The sequence below is a fragment of the Temnothorax longispinosus genome, unplaced genomic scaffold (genome assembly GCF_030848805.1).
Source record: "Temnothorax longispinosus isolate EJ_2023e unplaced genomic scaffold, Tlon_JGU_v1 HiC_scaffold_40, whole genome shotgun sequence".
NCBI lineage: Eukaryota > Metazoa > Arthropoda > Insecta > Hymenoptera > Formicidae > Temnothorax > Temnothorax longispinosus.
In genome coordinates this window covers 4594-23109 of record NW_027270231.1, presented here as the reverse complement: position 1 = coordinate 23109, position 18516 = coordinate 4594, and the positions used below count along the sequence as shown (strand labels likewise).

The window sequence follows — 18516 nt, the reverse complement described above, 5'->3', positions numbered from 1 at the left end:
ATAATAGTATAATGTATAATATAATATAATCGACTCAAAAATAATTAGAGATAATTTGACAAATATTGTTTCAATGATTTAAATTAAAAATATGAATAATTACAACCAACATGCAATAAAAATAGCGTCAAATATTCTAATAAAATGTTATCTGTGTGCTAACTACAATATTACAATTACTCGCGCAAGTTTCTAAATCAAGAAAAAAGTATCTATCTTTCTCACACAATTACAGGCGCTAAGCGTATATATAAGACAAGCTTCCTTTTATAACAGTCAGTCTTCGAAGCAACGTCGAGTCAAACGGACATACAATTTAGAAAATTAGGAAATTGAGTGGTATTTATTTCTTAATCTCTATAATAACTTCACATATAAACATTGAATAAAACATGGAAATTGGAAAACACAGAACACCGATACATAGCTTTTACGCCGGACAGTCAATATTTATTACAGGTATTTATTATAGAAGTGCAATGTATGCAATAAAATAAAATAATATTTTCAAGGTATTTAAGGCTATTAATGTCTCACAATATTCTTAAAATGCCTTTGAAGCTAGTATTTCGCTATTATTTGTTCTTCATCAGAACAACCAAAAAATATCCTTATAGGATTAAGATGTCCACAAAATTTAAATTATATTTATTTTGAATATTCCTTGAATTTTCAAACAACATTTTGTGCTATCGCGTACATATACAAGGTGCCATGCGACATATTAATGCGGACCAATGTTCGTGAGCAGGTAGAGCGGATAAAACTGATTCGCGGAAAGTCGTTTACGTTTTGTAAGTTTCTTAATAATTAATGAAAAATTAATTAATTAAATACGCGAATCAGGATGCGTCCGTGCTATTCGATGAGAAGCTGCAGCCCAACGTTCACGTAGTTAAACGCGTGGCGAGACATAGGGAGGAACGTTAAGTAAATAACAATGGCTGTACATGAGCGACATTCGTGCACAGCCATTGTTATTTATAAAGCGCTTCTTCTAATATTTTGCTACACATATACAACGTGACACCCTGTACATGTACATACACGTACATAATGTATTTCACTTCGTTATATTGTCTTATATCTATGGATATATTGTCTTATATCCATATAGATGTATGATTTACTATGTGACGTATAACACGCCGTACTCATATAACACGGATTCATATAACACGCAACGCATCCCCCGTGTTATACGGGGTTCTATTGTATTTGATTTCACATATTTCTATCTATATCATATCTCTTGTTTCAGATTTATACTTGCACGTGAAACCGTCGTGTTATTGCTCGAGGGAAATCCCGATATTGGTACACTTTTGGATTGGGTGGTGGATCGATGTTACACTGGCGCACTGCAAGTGGCCGATGGTTGTTTTTTCGCATTGGCAACAATTTTTAGCGCCAGGTACGCACGAATCAAAAGTAAATATAATAAATATTTTATACAAAAACGTTTAAAGTAGTGAAGTATCGCGTAAAAGGGTCACGGTGCGATCTCGCTCCGCGTGTACTTAGCGCGAGACACTACCGTGTCTCTTGATATTAGAAGAAAATACGATATATACATAGCGAGTAAAGACTGCGAGACAAATATTTCTCGACAGAGTCGCGGATATAATCCGCAGATAGAATAACAAAACTAATAAACAGTATGACAATCGTGAGTTTATGATTTTTTTTTCTTTAGGGAGTATCCTTGCGACCATTACACGAGTGTCATCAACGTAAAACATTAATGAATACAGGATGTCCTCGCGCTCCAGTTCACGATGCAGCGCTTCAACTTTTTCAACTACTGGAACTTTTTCAACGCTTCTTCGGAAATGTAGGTCCGCTTCCAGCTACAGAACTCGAAGCTGGTAAGCTTATAATCCATGTTTTCATATATGTGCACTGTAATACTATATGTCGGTACATATTACACATAATTCTCTGATTGTCTTCTAACATGCATTTACTCAGTTGTTTGAAACTGATGTTTTATTGTATCATAATTCTTTATTCACTGGTATAAAGAATAATAATTTATCGTTTGGCTAGAATCATTTCACGATGGCCGAATATATATACGTTTACGAAAGCGATTGCGGAAGGACTTCTCAGAGACGAAATGGAGGATTTGCCAGTAGGAATATTACGACCTGCAGTAGATAATAGAATAATATAAAAAACTAGCATGCAGTTTTTTTGCTAAAGAATTTATTAAATAACATTTATATGTAATTATTTTTAACTGCTTTGCATAATTATGTGCTATGAAATTCTATAATTGTAAAATAATAATAATAAACCGTCGCGGATATGTGTGTGTGTGTGTGTGTGTGTGTGTGTGTGTGTGTGTGTGTGTGTGTGTGTGTATGTCGCGTTTAGCTTACAATAAGTTTGATTCTTGCGAATCATCTACATAACGAGGAATAATTAAGATTTTTTTCTTAAGTTTTATCTACCGCCCATAAACCATGCACTTGTCGGATGGATGGACAATATGTATTATATGGTCATGGGCGTCATGATTCCTTCGCTACTTGGTATCACAAGATTTCATCGTTATAATCCTGATTTTAAGGCAAATATAGTACCCGTCGACTTCACAATAAATGCTTTAATCACTAGTGCAATAAATTCAGGTATGATCAGGTATTTGACTAACATCTAAGTAGCTAATTTACATAAAATTTTATTTCTACTATTTTGAACATTGTCATCAGATAACGGCATAATAATGCTTCAACCACGTAAATTGTTTAGATTATTTTTTAGACATGGTTTTTAATGACTTATTATACATATTTATATTATTTCTTAATGCTTGTAACAAACTAACATATGAAAGATATAACAATTAAATATGAAAGTTAACAGATCAAAAAAGTAAAAGAATTAGAATTCAATTGTTTTTATTCTTTACCTATATAGAATATCGCAAGTATTCTTTTATTTATCTATATGTATCTGATAGGCCAACTACTTTTTACATAATTATAAATATTAATTACAATTAAATAAAACTATTTTAAAATATTGTAATTTGTGGGGGAAAGGGGCATATTTTTGAAAAGCATGGAACACACTCGGACAAATATGTGGTATTTAACCCGTAGTGGTCACACTGGGTATACTGGTGGTATACTATTTTGAAAGTAAAACGCAGGAAGTTTTTTTACTCTATCTCAAAAAATTTTGATGAATATTTTTGTGAAAAAAGTCAAATTTCTCGCAAAAAAATTTTTTTTCTCGCGTTTTTTCAACATAAAAAAATTTTAAAAAGGAAAAAAAAATTATTGGATTATAAAGAGGAAGTCTAGTTCAAGGTTTGAGTCGATACATCAAAAAGAATGCAAATGGCAACTGTTGTGAGGTCCATTGGACTCAGTGTGACCACTACGGGTTAAATACGTTAATTACTTACAATTAGGTATTACCGTAATCACATACACATATGAACATTAGTATATGATTATAAATGACTTTGATGTATAAAAAGGTATAATGTATAACATAATTATGTTTAAATGGATTTACCTTATTGCAGGAGAAACAAGGATACATTAATTCATAATTTCGTGCCACCAGTCGACGGCTTACTACGAATAAATACGTTTATACACTACTGAGAGAAATAAAATGTACCCCTTGTATGATGCTATATATTTTTCCTTTATGGTTTACGTCCAACATAAAATACTATATAAAATTTGCGTTTGGCTGGGTCATTTATCCCGGCTGTACTTATAGACGCTGTAAACATCTATATAAATCGTAGCTCAAGGTATCACGTAAATTAAAGTGTTGTTTCTATTACTTGATATATACAAATAAAATTTTATCTATAATATGAAAAATTATAATAGTTTTATATGTATTTTAGAATATGGAAGTTATGTAAGAAGATCGACATATTTTCCGACGCGATCCAACTTTTCACCAACATCAATGAATGGACTTATTCCACTGACAATGTTCAAGCGATGTGGAGTCATCTCACAATCAGTGTTGTGCCCGTAGCCGTGAATTGTCGGGATGCAGGCGCCCAAAGGATTAGGATCCACGCACTTAATATATAGATATTATCGCTATTGCTATAATTATGAGTACAGTTCTCATAATCTCGTAAAACTTGAAAGTATCGGGTATGTAGTGTATTTATGTATATCTATATCGCTTTTATCTAAATCGCTGTCGATTTCTGTCAGTTGTTTGCTTAATTCTATAAGTCCTGAGGAATTTTGTATAATTTTCCGGAATTTTGACATTTTGACAATGTCCAGTTGTTGGTTCGTCTGTTGTGTATGTTTGAACGTTACACTGTTGGAAAATTTTTGTAGTTGTGTTAAAAAAGGTCGTTGTTAAAATTTTTGTGTAAAATAATCAACACATACGTGTGTATATTTAACATATGCTTTCTATGTTAATTGAACTTCACAAATTTAAAATGTAAAATTATTATTATAATTTAAAAAATATGTTAAAGTAACACATTTTTAAACGTATTTATTAAATGTGTTAAAATTTACAGAAAAAGAGTGTTGATTTTGCTTTATAACAGAAGTAAGAATAAAAATTTACAGAAGAAAAATGTTGATTTTATCTTACAATCTTAACTTTAACATAAAAATTATGTTAATTGTACACATAAATTAACCTCAAATTACGATCAGAGTAACATTTCCTTTTTGTTAAAATATTTTAACATAGTATCGATGTTACCATTTAACACATCCATATTATGTTAAACTGACACAAAAATTTCAGTGGACCGTTTTGGACATGTGATTTATGTTATATTTAACACAAATTTTCCAACAGTGTACGTACGTTATAATTGGGCAGGTGTATCTGTATGTACGTCGTTCTTTCGCGTGTGTTTGTTTTTCCCGTCTCTTAGCCTTATTTGACCTGTCCGTTCGATTTCTATCTTCTGCATCGGTTCGTTTCTACACGTTATTTCTATGGCTTGTTTCGTTTGAGTGGAATATAGCCATGAGTTCGGATTACTTAATGCTATCCATATCGTTGTGTTGACGTGTATGCTTCGAATACTGCAATGATTTAAATGTGTATCTGTAGCTACATACGCTTGTACTTCGCATAACGCATTATTATATACGTGGTGAACGGGGTGGTTTCGCTCGCACACATATGAATTGTCATCAATACATTTATTTAATTCGTTTTCCGCAATTGTACAATATGTTTGGCTATCGATATCTATTGCTATAATTTGTTAATTTATTTCTACAAATACAAATATTATCTTCGGTTTTATGTATAGGTAAAGATATCGCTTTTATTATTTCGTACGCTGAGTATAACGTGATCAGTGGGGATTGTATAATAGTGTATATATTTGTGCCGTCACAGTAGGCGCTAATTTTCGCCATTTTTCTATCGTTCCCCAGTTTTCTGATGCTATTTGAAACGGAAAGTGTGTTCCCTAAGATATCTGCGAAGCTATTTCCCGTAAATTATTTATTATATTCTCAATGGAAACTAACCTTATGTTTAGTATTTCATTTTCGCATAGTTAAATGTTCGTTAATGTCTGTCATATCACTTGTTAAATCATTCACAATAATTGCATTCAGTATTAGAAAGTGTTCGTCAAGTTCTTCTTGATGTCCATACCCGGCTTTTTCGCGTAACCAGGTTTCTCTCATCCTTTCTGTAATATTTAAAAAAGGTTGGATCGCGTCGGAAAATATGTCGATCTTCTTACATAACACTTCCATATTCTAAAATACATATAAAACTATTATAATTTTTCATATTATAGATGAAATTTTATTTGTATATATCAAGTAATAGAAACAACACTTTAATTTACGTGATACCTTGGGCTACGATTTATATAGATGTTTACAGCATCTATAAGTAAAAGCCGGAAGGAAATGACCCAGCCAAACGCAAATTCCATATAGTATTTTATTTTGGACGTAAATCATAAAGGGAAAATATTTTGCATCATACAAGGGATATATCTTATTTCTCTCGAGTAGTGTATAAACGTATTTATTCATAATAGGTTATCGACTGGTGACACGAAATTATAAATTAATGTACCCTTGTCCTTCTCCGGGTATCTCCACCTTGACGAAGGCGTTTCCGCCGGGTGAGGAGGCTTGTGTGGCACAATGAACCGGAGAGCTATGTCGGTAGTAGCCTAGCTACTGGTAAGAACTCCCTTGCCGAACAGGTCGACGGGGAGTGCCCAGACTAAGAGAGATACCCTGGTCCTCCAGGTTGGGGGTTGTAGCGATGGATTAGCTCTCCATCATACATAAAACGTAAGTCTTGCTAAAAAATCCTAATCAATGGCCTCGGAAAAGGACAGATGGTAACCAAAAACGACATAAGCTTGATAAACGGATTATGAATATCGGGACTTGGAATGTGCAGGGAATATCTAACAAACTTACGGAGGTCATTCACGAAATAAAGAAACTTGACATGGATATCGTCGCACTTTCGGAAACGAAGAAGAAAGAGAGCGGTAATACAGCTATAGATGACTACATGTTTATATGGTCGGGGATCCCCAAATCGGAACGGGCCAAAGCGGGCGTTGCACTATTAGTTAAGAAGAAATGGGTGAAATATATCAAAAATATTCAATACGTGAACGAACGATGTCTAGTTGTTAAAATTGAACTCTATGGAAGAGTCACCAGCATACTGGCAGTATACGAACCGACGGAAGACAGCCCGGAGCAAGTAAAAACAGAATTCTATGAGAGATTGACATCGCTAATCCAGAATATTCCCAATAAGCAACAAATCGTTGTGGCAGAGGAGACATGAACGTTAGAGTTGGTAGTCGAGTTAGCAATGGGGTGGTGGGTAGGTATGGTGAAGTGGTGGTTAACTCCAATGGAAGAAAATTGATAGAGTTTTGTAAACAGCACGACCTACAAATAACCAACTCTCACTTTAATCACAAAAGATTCATAGATTTACGTGGGAAAAAGCGTCGTTAGAGCAGAAGTCAATTATCGATCACATAAGACAGGACTCTTAGTTCAGGATTAACGACACTAGAGTTAAAAGGGGATCTAATTGTGGCTCAGACCATTACCTTGTGGTTAGTAAGTGCTTTTTCCCCATTGTTAGTCAGAAAGATAAGAGCAGATGAAGATGACGGTGCGATGGGGAAAATCGAATTACCGAAATATAAGACGTATCTACTCCAACAGGACAGCATCAGAAGAATGTATGAGCGAAGGCTGAACGGGTACTTACAGACCAACCACGGGAGCGCACAGGACGAGGAAATGGATATAGAGAATGAACACAAGCACATTCTGGAAGCGTTTTACCAAGCTGCGCGGGAAGTGCTGGGAGCTGTGGAACAACAAAGGAAACCCAGTCAAGGATGGTGGTCCGAAGAAATGGCTGATGCAGTAAAGAAAAAGGAGAGGGCATATAACAGTTGGCTAAGTCACACAACAGCAGAGAGTAGGCGCAACTATAACAGAAGCAAGGCAGCGTTAAAAAACAAAATAAAAAAAGCAAAGAACAACTTCTGGAAGAATAAGTGTAAAGAAATCGACTGTATGATAGATGGAACCCAATCCACAGAGGTCTGGCGATTTCTAAGGAACTTAAAAACAAATACCAAAAACAAATTAAACCTAATAATAACACTAAACGAACAAGCATTATTATTATGAGAAGCTTCTAACAGAAACTAGACCACAGTTCACCAGTGGAGTAGTCGAAACTGAGGCGACAAATAGAGTAAGTGAATCTATAGGTGTTTTGCCCCAGCAAGTACGCAGAGCCATTCACTCTATGAAAAACGGGAAAGCACCGGGTCCGGGAGGTAGATAGCTGAGTTGATCAAGTACGGAGGAACTTTTCTAGTTGAAAGGATCACAAATTTGTTTAACGGCTGTATTGCAAATAAAAGAATTCCAGAACAATGGAAGACATCGTTTATAACCTTACCGTACAAAAAAGGGGACAGAAAAGACATGTCAAATTATAAAAGCCTGAGCGTGAACAGCACACTTAATAGATTTTTTGGCAAAGTAATTAAGGCACTGCTGGAGGACCAAGTAGGAAGCATCGTGAGCGAAGAACAGAGTGGTTTTACTGCGGGGCAATCGTGTGTAGATAATCTGTTTGTGGTACACAGCAACTGTTGGAAAAAAGAATAGCCAGAGATCTAAAAACGCATATAACCTTTATAGACCTGGAGAAGGCATACGACTCAGTGCCTAGAAATAGGTTATGGCAAGTGTTGTACGATGTCGGAATAAATTCCAACATAAACCAAGTGCTACAGGAGATGTATGCAAATAACAAAGCTTACATTAAAGAAGGAACAGGGCTCTCCAGATCACTAATACCCACTAAAGGATTACAACAAGAATGTAGCTTATCGCCCACATTGTTTAATATCTATCTTGAAGCAGTCCTAAAGAAATGGAAGGCAAACTGCTGCGGGATGGACATTCCCGTAGGTCCGACTACACTTTTCACGCTGAGCTTTGCAGACGACCAGGCGGTCTTCTCACAGGATAGCTATGATATGGAATTCATGCTCAAAAGGCTATATCAACACTACGAGCAATGGGGATTATGTGTGAACACCAAGAAAACCGAGTATATGCTGGTTAACTCTGTGGCGAGATTCTTTATCTACATTACGGAGGCTCATGAGGTCGGTCAAGTTGATGCTTTCAAGTACCTGTGCACGATGATAACTAAGAATGAAGGGATTGGCGCAACAAACATCAAAAGTCGTATTTAGCAGAGCAGGAAAGTGTTGGGATGCTTGAATTCGGTCTGGTGGGATAAGAATATTTCTGCCCGGGCTAAAAAACATATAAGAAGGTCAATGGTGGAGGCGGTCTTGTGTTATGGGTGTGAGGTATGGTCCCTAAATGCAGATACCATGAGAAGCATAAATGCGGTGGAGATGGACTATCTCAGACGTGGTGCGGGTGTGTCAAGGCTTAACAGGGTAAAGAACGAAGAGGTCCGGAAGAGGATGGGAGTGGAGGAGACCATAATGGAAAGAATTGAAAAACGACAACTGTATTGGTTCGGACACCGTATGCGTATGTCGGAGAACCGCTGGCCCCAAAGGCTATACAAAAGGACACCTCCCGGGACTAGAAAGCGTGGAAGACCTCGAAGATCATGGAATGAGGGAATGGGCGATGCTATAAGAGCCCGAAGATTATCGGAAGAGAATACTCAGGATAGGAGAAGATGGCGATTAGGAATGGGAAAACGGCCACAGGCTGTATAAGACCCCGTTATATATATATATATATATATATATATATATATATATATATATATATATATATCCTTGTTTCTCCTGCAAGATAAATCCATTTAAACATAATTATGTTATACATTATACCTTCTTATACATCAGAGTCATTTATAATCATATACTAATGTTCATATGTGTATATGATTACGGTAATACCTAATTGTAAGTAATTAACGTATTTAAATACCACATATTTGTCCGAGTGTGTTCCATGCTTTTCAAAAATATGCCCCTTTCCCCCACAAATTACAGTATTTTGAAATAGTTTCCATTTTTTGCACTAGTTAAATGTTCTATAATGTCTGTCATATCACTTGTTAAATCATTCACAATTGCATTCAGTATTAGAAAGTGTTTGCGAGTTCTTCTCGATGTCCATATCCGGTTTTTTCGCGTAACTAGGTTTCTCTCATCCTTTCTGTAATATTTAGAAATCAATCTTTATTTTCTTGTAGAACCTTTTCCATATCATCCACGTGCGCAATAGTTGCATTTAATATCTTTATTTGATTTTTCACAGCGTGTTGTAATGTTTGCTGGTTTCCTTGCATCATCTTTAATTGTTTCTTTATGATTACTTCATCATTAGCAGCCATTGTTCCAAATAATGTTTTAGCTATCGTTCTTAAACCATTGATTAATCCTCTTCGTGTTTTCCTTGGGTTTTGGTACGTGATTTTCAATCGTCTTAATACCCTTGTTACTTGCTCATTATCTTTTTCTATTATTTGAAGCAAAGTTTGGCAAGTTTGCCTCATGTCTTTTTCTAACGGTTTATCATAGCACAGCGCTTCGGTTTGTGCCATGTAATTTTATAGTTGTTGGTATCGGTGGTCCATAGCTATGATGTGTCCAGTTTGATTACCATTTTCCATGCTGCCTCGACCTGGTTCATTACTCCGACTTTTTCGAAGTATATACCCGGCTCGTGTGTGAATTTTTTCACCTCAAACAATTTACGGATATCAGGTTTGGTCTTTGTACAGGTGCTCCATGTCGTTAGCATCCTGTAATAAAAAGCATTTTTTAGTATTTTATTTTGGCTTCTTTTGTGTTGCTATATTCATATTTTTCGATGAATGCAACTAAGCTCTCAGCGATTTCTTTTCGCTGTCTCGTACTTTTCTACCTGGCGGCTTTGTCCACTACAGTTATTTTCAGTCCGTCACTAAGTGCGGTTTATTTCAGATTTTGGTTTCGAAATCCGTTTTTGTGGTTTATTTCGGATTTTTGTTTTGAAATCCGTTTACGTGTGTGGTGTGCCATCTTCTATGGCTCCAAACGTCGGGCTAGATCTAAGTGAGTGGCAAGATCCGCAATCCCGTTTGTTGTTAGTCACCGAGGCGTTAGAGCTGGTCGGGAGCAGGCTCCTCTGAATCCTCGGGCCCGGGGGGTGGTCAGCGAGAGGACGCTCCGTTTCGCGCTACTGCTCGATGACGAGGTGTGAATCAGTTGGCGCAACTTCTATGGGATTTTCAACAGAAAATCCTTGCGCGAGTCCGCGCGGGTCGCGGTCGCGGTCGCGGTCGCGGTCGTAGTCGCTATAATTTCCGTCGTCCTTCAGTATAAGGTAAAAAAAATGTTTTTCTATTTCCTCCTATGTTTCTCTACTTTTCTTTTCTTTTGTGGTTTAATTTTCGCACATATCGACTACCGTGTACGGCTTTACCTCCGTGATGTATATGGATTCTTCAATCTCTCGTCGGTCGGCATTACTGTAGGCCGTGCTGACGTGAATGACGCTAATAAGGTTTACACAAGTCCAATATACGATCGGTGTTCATCGTGTTCAGATTAACGGCTATCTTCAGCGACTCGTTAAAGCGCACGGTGGCCACGCTATGGAACACGATATTAACTCTCTGTATCAACATATATCTGTCTTTAGGCGGGAGCCCTAGCTCCGGCAGGCCTACGTCACCTTTCACAGGGAAGATTTTGTTCAAGGTGCCCGGAAACTCCGATCGTATCCTGTCGAAAACGGGTTTGTTTAGTAGTTCTTGAAAACGTTGCTCGACGGACTGGTCCTTTTTTGGACGAATCAAACAATAGATTTACCTTACCTTGTTTAGCTTCTTTCATTAGTAGGGTAACGAGATCTAACCCTGTATGCGATCGCTGCGTCGTACCGTTCAAGTGTGAAACTTGGTATTCGATCGCTAGTCGTCGCTGTTTCGCTTCGTCCTCTTCATCGCTATTTTGCGTGAAATTAGAATTTTTCTTTTTTGGATCCATGGCTATATGATTGCCTTTTTGTGGTCCTCTGTATTGCTTGGCTTGATTTATCTGTTCTTATTTGCCAGGTCGCTTATGTAATAACCAGCATTCCTCGCGTACGTGTCCTGCCTTTTTGCAATGTTTACAATATTTTTCAATTGTATTTACGCGGGAGTATCTGTCTGGTTTTGGTAACAAAAATCGGTTCGCGTATCGACTTGTTCTGCAATCGCGACCGTAATGTTTGTTCTTTCCGCATTTCTGGCACTGTACCATTGGTTTATTATCTCGTGCCTGTGGGGAATGCGTGTAATTATTTTTCTGCGTTTGCCCTTGCAATTGTTTCTTGCAGTGTAGCGTAATGTTGGGATTGTACGAGTATTTTGATATCTTCTCGTACTCCTAATTGAAAGTTTTGCAATGCTTGTTGCTGTATGATTTTCAGCGACTCGTTAAAGCGCACGGTGGCCGCGCTATGGAACACGATATTAACTCTCTGTATCAACATATATCTGTCTTTAGGCGGGAGCCCTAGCTCCGGCAGGCCTACGTCACCTTTCACAGGGAAGATTTTGTTCAAGGTGCCCGGAAACTCCGATCGTATCCTGTCGAAAACGGGTTTGTTTAGTAGTTCTTGAAAACGTTGCTCGACGGACTGGTCCTTTTTTGGACGGATCAAACAATAGATTTACCTTACCTTGTTTAGCTTCTTTCATTGGTAGGGTAACGAGATCTAACCCTGTATGCGATCGCTGCGTATCTTCAAGTGTAAAACTTGGTATTCGATTGCTAGTCGTCGCTGTTTTGCTTTGTTTTTTTCATCGCTACTTATTTTGCGTGAAGTTAGAATTTTTCTTTTTTGGATCCATGGCTATATGATTGCCTTTTTGTGGTCCTCTGTATTACTTGGCTTGATTTATCTGTTCTTTGCCAGGTCGCTTATGTAATAACCAGCATTCCTCGCGTACGTGTCCTGCCTTTTTGCAATGTTTACAATATTTTTCAATTGCATTTACGCGGGAGTATCTGTCTGGTTTTGGTAACGAAAATCGATTCGCGTATCGACTTGTTCTGCAATCGCGACCGTAATGGCCGTTCTTTCCGCATTTCTGGCACTGTACCACTGGTTTATTATCTCGTGCCTGTCGGGAATGCGTGTAATTATTTTTTGGACGCGGGAAATTTCAATTTAATTGTCTCATCTTATATTAATATCTTTCTTTTCTACTTTGATCACGTATTGATTATTAAACGTGTTCTTATTCCCAAAAGATGGTCGGGCTACGACAATCCACTGGATATCTATTAAATATTATGCTCTGTATGGGCATTGACAAATGTTGCAAATAATTGAAGAATCTTTCTTTAATACTAATTCTGATTTCCGAACAGACACCAGGAAAGAGTTCTACAAAGAACTACCACGCTGTAACAAAACAATTGCTGAAAAGCAAAAAATATGTCCATTATAGGCCGCGAGCCCTTGAGCCGTGCGAGAGTGTCTAAGATGTACGCTGGTATATTGTGCTGAAGTGTCACGCACAATGTGTTTATCTTGGCGGAGCTATGGCAACGAACGTCTGGATACCAGAGCACATTGTCCATTGGGTGTAGCCGCCAATATTTAAAGATCGACAGATCGATGAACTGCTTCCAAGTTATAGGATTTTGTAAGCCGGTGCAACAGTGTAGATTGGAATGGTGTCAGTGCGTTGTGTGGCGGTCCTCCATGCCGCGCAAATCATTAGGTTGATCACAATGTCGACGGGCACCAGATCTGCCACTTTGTCCTCGTGCATGGCATAGCATAGTTCTGCAATGGCTCCATTTTTCTTCGATTGATTTCTAATTTTGTGAGCCTTTATTATTATATTGCTTCCTCATAGAGAAAGCTTTGTTTTCGTGAAAAATTAGATTTACCTTACCTTGTTATCTTTTTTCATTGGTAAGGTAACGAGATCTAACCCTGTATGCGATCGCTGCGTATCGTTCAAGTGTGAAACTTGGTATTCGATCGCTAGTCGTCGCTGTTTTGTTTTGTTTTCTTCATCGCTATTTTGCGTGAAGTTAGAATTTTTCTTTTTTGGATCCATGGCATGATTGCCTTTTTGTGGTCCTCTGTATTGCTTGGCTTGATTTATCTGTCCTTTGCCAGGTTGCTTATGTAATAACCAGCATTCCTTGCGTACGTGTCCTGCCTTTTTGCAATGTTTACAATATTTTTCAATTGTATTTACGCGGGAGTATCTGTCTGATTTTGGTAACAAAAATCGGTTCGCGTATCGACTTGTTCTGCAATCGCGACCGTAATGTTTGTTCTTTCCGCATTTCTGGCATTGTACCATTGGTTTATTATCTCGTGCCTGTGGGGAATGCGTGTAATTATTTTTCTGCGTTTGCCCCTGCAATTGTTTCTTGCAGTGTAGCGTAATGTTGGGATTGTACGAGTATTTTGATATCTTCTCGTAGCCCTAATTGAAAGTTTTGCAATGCTTGTTGCTGTATGATTTCTAGTGTGATCCGTTTTTCTTCGGGAGCATGGTTTCTTCCTTCTATCATTGATTCGTGCAATTCCATGGCTAACTTATCTGTTCTGAGTCCGAATGATCGCGCGCTCTCCCCTTGTTTTTGTTTCAATGTGTGAAATTCTAACTGGAGATGCACTTTTTCTGCTCAGATAAGAAATTTCTAGAATTAAAGAAATTCTTTCTTTAATTGCTGGAAATCCTAAATTTCTCGCGTTTGGAAGTCTGTCATAGCCCTTTCTTTAAGTTTCGTGCATAAAATCGATTCGCTAATAATGTTCCTTCTTCTGAAGAGGTTAATTTTTTATCGCGTATGATAGTGCGCTTGAATTTTTGGAGTTTGTTTGAATTTTCGTTAAATTCTGGGATCATGTCTCGAGCTTCTTTTAATCTTAAGTATCCTATCGCATGTTCGGCTTGGTTGCGGATATCATTTGAAGTGCGCCCGTACTCAATATTGTGTCTATTGTACCCGTAATCGTGTCGGTTTATTGTATATTAGAATATAAGTAAAATAGATGATATAATAATATAAATAATCTGCATTAATCACCTGATTTCGTCTGTTCGATTCAGTCTGTTTTCGTCACTTTCTGACAATCCGAAGTCTTCTTTATCGAGATCGCCTATGATCGGTACAATTTCTTTTTTGGAAATTGAGTACCTCTTCTTTTATTCGGTCAAAAAGCTATGGATTACAGATTTGAATAACGATCATTTACAAATATACATCATGTTTCGATATTGTTTTCGAGATACTCACAGGTTTCCCAAACATCTCGTCCAGTCGGCTTTTGGGACATTTGTCTTTTTTCGAACGTATCAGCAGATATATCGTCGAAATATCGGGGCAACTTCGTAACAGTTTTTCAGTCAAAATTTTTCCAACAAAACCGCAGTCCCTCCTATAAGACAATATAACAAAGTAAAATACATTATGTACGTGTATGTATATACATATACAGGGTGTCACGTTGCTATACGTGTAGCGAAATATTAGGAAAAGCGCTTTACAAATAACAATGGCTGTGCACGAATGTCGCTCATGTACAGCCATTGTTATTTACTTAGCGTTCCTCCCAATGTCTCGCCACGCGTCTAACTACGTGAATGTTGGGCTGCAGCTTCTCATCGAATAGCACGGACGCATCCTGATTCGCGTATTTTATTAATTAATTTTTTATTAGTTATTAAGAAACTTACAAAACGTAAAGAACTTTTTGCGAATCAGTTTTATCCGCTCTACCTGAACATTGGTCCGCATTAATATGCCGCATGGCACCCTGTATATGTACGAGATAGCACAAAAATTGTTTGAAAATTCAAGGAATATTCAAAATAAATATAATTTAAATTTTGTGGGGCTAGCAAACAGAGCTACATTTTAGTGCTTAAGAGATATGTATTATAAATTAGTAATAAAAACACACGTTTTGACCTTTAATATAGTCATCATCAGTGCCCAATGTACAATTATTTTAAATTATTTAACCGGAAAACGCAAAATTTAAATTGATTAATTGCAACAAAAAAAGAATTTAGGCAAAATGTTTTGCCAATTGTTGTGCCCCTTTTTTGTGGGACACGGAATTTTTTGATTCCCGGGAAGAAACGGAACTATGTATACGACTCGTTAAATAAAAGATAGCCTTTAATAATTGCTTCTGTTCGATTGTTATTTATGTGAAATGAATTATTGCTGAGTTGCTCGATCGAATGTGGGCCGCTCGCGCAACTCATCGTTTTGCTGACTCGGCTTTCGCATTCACGATCGCGTTTCTTATTATCTTAATTTAATACATTTTTTAAATAATATATCTTTAAATCATACAATAATAATCTTTAAATACATCTCTTTAAATAATACTTAAATATTTCTTAATCATTAATTGGGGCCGCAACACAATTATTATTTAATTTTGTTAAATAATTCGAAATATCTGTAAATTGCGCACTGTGACGAAAACCACATTAAAGGTCAATACGTTTGTTTTTTATTACTAATTTATAATACACATCTTAAGTACTAAAATCCAGTTTTGTTTGCTAGCCCTGTCCGTTCAATTTGTTTATAATAATGCAAACGTGCTAATATTTACTTTTACATATTTACCAACCTTTGACTGCGTGCCGACTAAATTTGTCAGACTTGAAACACACACAGCTCCGGTTAAATATTATATCCGAATAACTCCATCGCGCCTTGTAATAAAGGGTGCCATTTCGTAGGATTTACTATGAATCTTTCTATATAATTTCCACATTCTAAAAGACATATGAATTTATTATAATCTTTTGTTTTAAGCACCCATTTATATTTCTGCAGTACCTCAGACAATGATTCATGCAAATGCTTATTATGTCCACTGGTAAAGCCGGAAGCAAGTGACTGAGCCAAGTGCAAATTCTATATAGTATTTTTTGTTGTAATATTATTACAAAGGGTCACCATTGAGCTTTGGGCAAGGGATATGTCTTTCTTATGTCGGCGATTTTATAGAACCATTCACCTATAGTCGGTGCGTCAGCCGACGGTACGAAATTATAAATTAACATGTATTTGCCTCTCCTACAAGATAAAGCTATTTAAGGATATTTAAGCCGAGATGTTTCTTATGTAATGTAATGTAATGTTATGTAATGTTTCTTTATGCATTGAAATGATAAATAATTATGCGCTGATGTACACAATGTGTAATTACGTCAATATTTTTATTTTAATATTCACTCTGATACTATGTATTTTAAAATCAGCCTTATATATTGTCCTATATTGAAATAGTTTTGTTGTATATCTAATACAGCAAATAATTGCGACTATAATTTAAAAATAATTATTTTTATTGTTATCAGATTCACACGTTGAGCGCGGATAAGTGTGTATTAATATAGGGTATCTGAATAATTCATTAGTAATAACTTTGCTCGTAAAAAGAGGTTTTGCGTCATGGCGATTGTATCTATAATAATTACCTGAATTGAATAAAAACATCCCACGCGGTTGCAATTAAAGCGTTTCCGGTGAGATCAACGGGAACAAAATTTGTAGAGATATAAGGATTGCATAGCATAAATCTTATTGAAAACCACTCGATATAGACACCGTTATCCCTATTTCCCCTAAAAAGTTGTTATTCCATCCGACGAGCGGTTCATTAGCGGTAGATGTAACTGAAATAGTTATTTGTGTAACAAGTGCTGTAAGATGGAAATTGGACGTGCGGAGTGGACGCACGAGCCGGAGGCGAGTGCGATCACCCGCACGTCCAATTTTCAACTTAACACATGTGTTACACACCCTATTTTATGTTGCAAGTGCGTGGAAAGTGGTCTATCACGCACGCGTCGCGTGCGTAATGGGCCACTTTCCATGCACGTGTGACATAAAATATGTTTATTATTTTTTTTTACTAATCCGCAGAAATTTGCGCACAAATATAACTATTATCACGATTTTTTGTTACTATCGCAAAATATTATTTCTACGAATTATCCTTACATTAATTTATTTAATGTAAGCGTAATGATAGTTACACTTATGTAATAGAAATATATCCTTTGAAGTTCATAATGTTTATTAGAAATACGTATATTATGATAATATATATCTTATTCAGATTTAATCTTGATACTTAATATTTTATGGAAGACAGCGTTTAAAAAACTAAAAATAATATTGTTGTGATAATAATGAGAAAAAAAGTTTACATTGCATTTATTAATTCCATCGATGCTGTAATCTAGAGCAAATATAATTGTATAAGCATAAGCGATTAAAAGGAATAAACTCTCGAATAAAAAAAAAATTGTTACATTAAAGTCTTACATCCATATCTAATATTATAAATTATAAATGGTATAATTAATTTACTTGTGGCAGGCCGAAATATTCCAATTGGTAAATTTCCGCCTTTATCTCTGAGAAGCCCTTCCGCAATCGCTTTCGTGAATGTATACGTATTCGGCCATTGTAAGGTAATTCTGCCAAAATGATTATTTAACGTTTTACATTGATGTATTTAATTAATTTATTATATCGAGGGCGAAAGAAAGACACACTTGGCTGTCTTTTCTTCCATTATGTTTTCGGATAAGATATGTGTAAGCGTAATAAGATCTTTGTAATTAATAGGATATGTGTAAACATGTTCTTCGATATGTTTCATGCAGAAAATCGCATATATGGTTGATACATAGATAAATGACTGCAAGATAAATGTCAATGAATAAATATTGAGGAATAAAATGTCGATTAAATTTATTCCATCAACCTATATTTGCGATGGATATTTGTGTGTGAAAATTAATAACATTTAAATTATTTTTTACTATTCGCAAGTTTACTCTTAAAAGGAAGAATTACTTTTAAGTTTGGCATAAGTTTGGCGATGCGCAAAATGGTATCGGTAGCGTAAATATTTGTTTGTATTTGAGATTTGATTTTCTCCTGAAAGCGTACATTAGCTGCAAGGTGAAAAA

General features: G+C 36.2%; 1 long non-coding RNA gene across 6 annotated transcripts; it reads left to right on the top strand.

Annotated features, from left to right (window-relative positions):
• Positions 1 to 244: 244 nt before the first annotated feature.
• Positions 245 to 18282, top strand: LOC139824498 (uncharacterized). Of its 6 annotated transcripts, none has more exons than XR_011735129.1 (7): positions 245 to 459; positions 1262 to 1414; positions 1697 to 1868; positions 2050 to 2636; positions 3542 to 3778; positions 3878 to 12235; positions 13463 to 18282. It is a non-coding gene; the product is annotated as an uncharacterized lncRNA (long non-coding RNA). The 6 variants fall into 6 exon arrangements; XR_011735127.1 differs by having other exon boundaries at positions 270 to 459; positions 2050 to 2134; positions 2447 to 2636; positions 3878 to 18282; XR_011735125.1 differs by having other exon boundaries at positions 270 to 459; positions 2050 to 2155; positions 2447 to 2636; positions 3878 to 18282.
• The last annotated feature ends 234 nt before the right edge of the window (positions 18283 to 18516 follow it).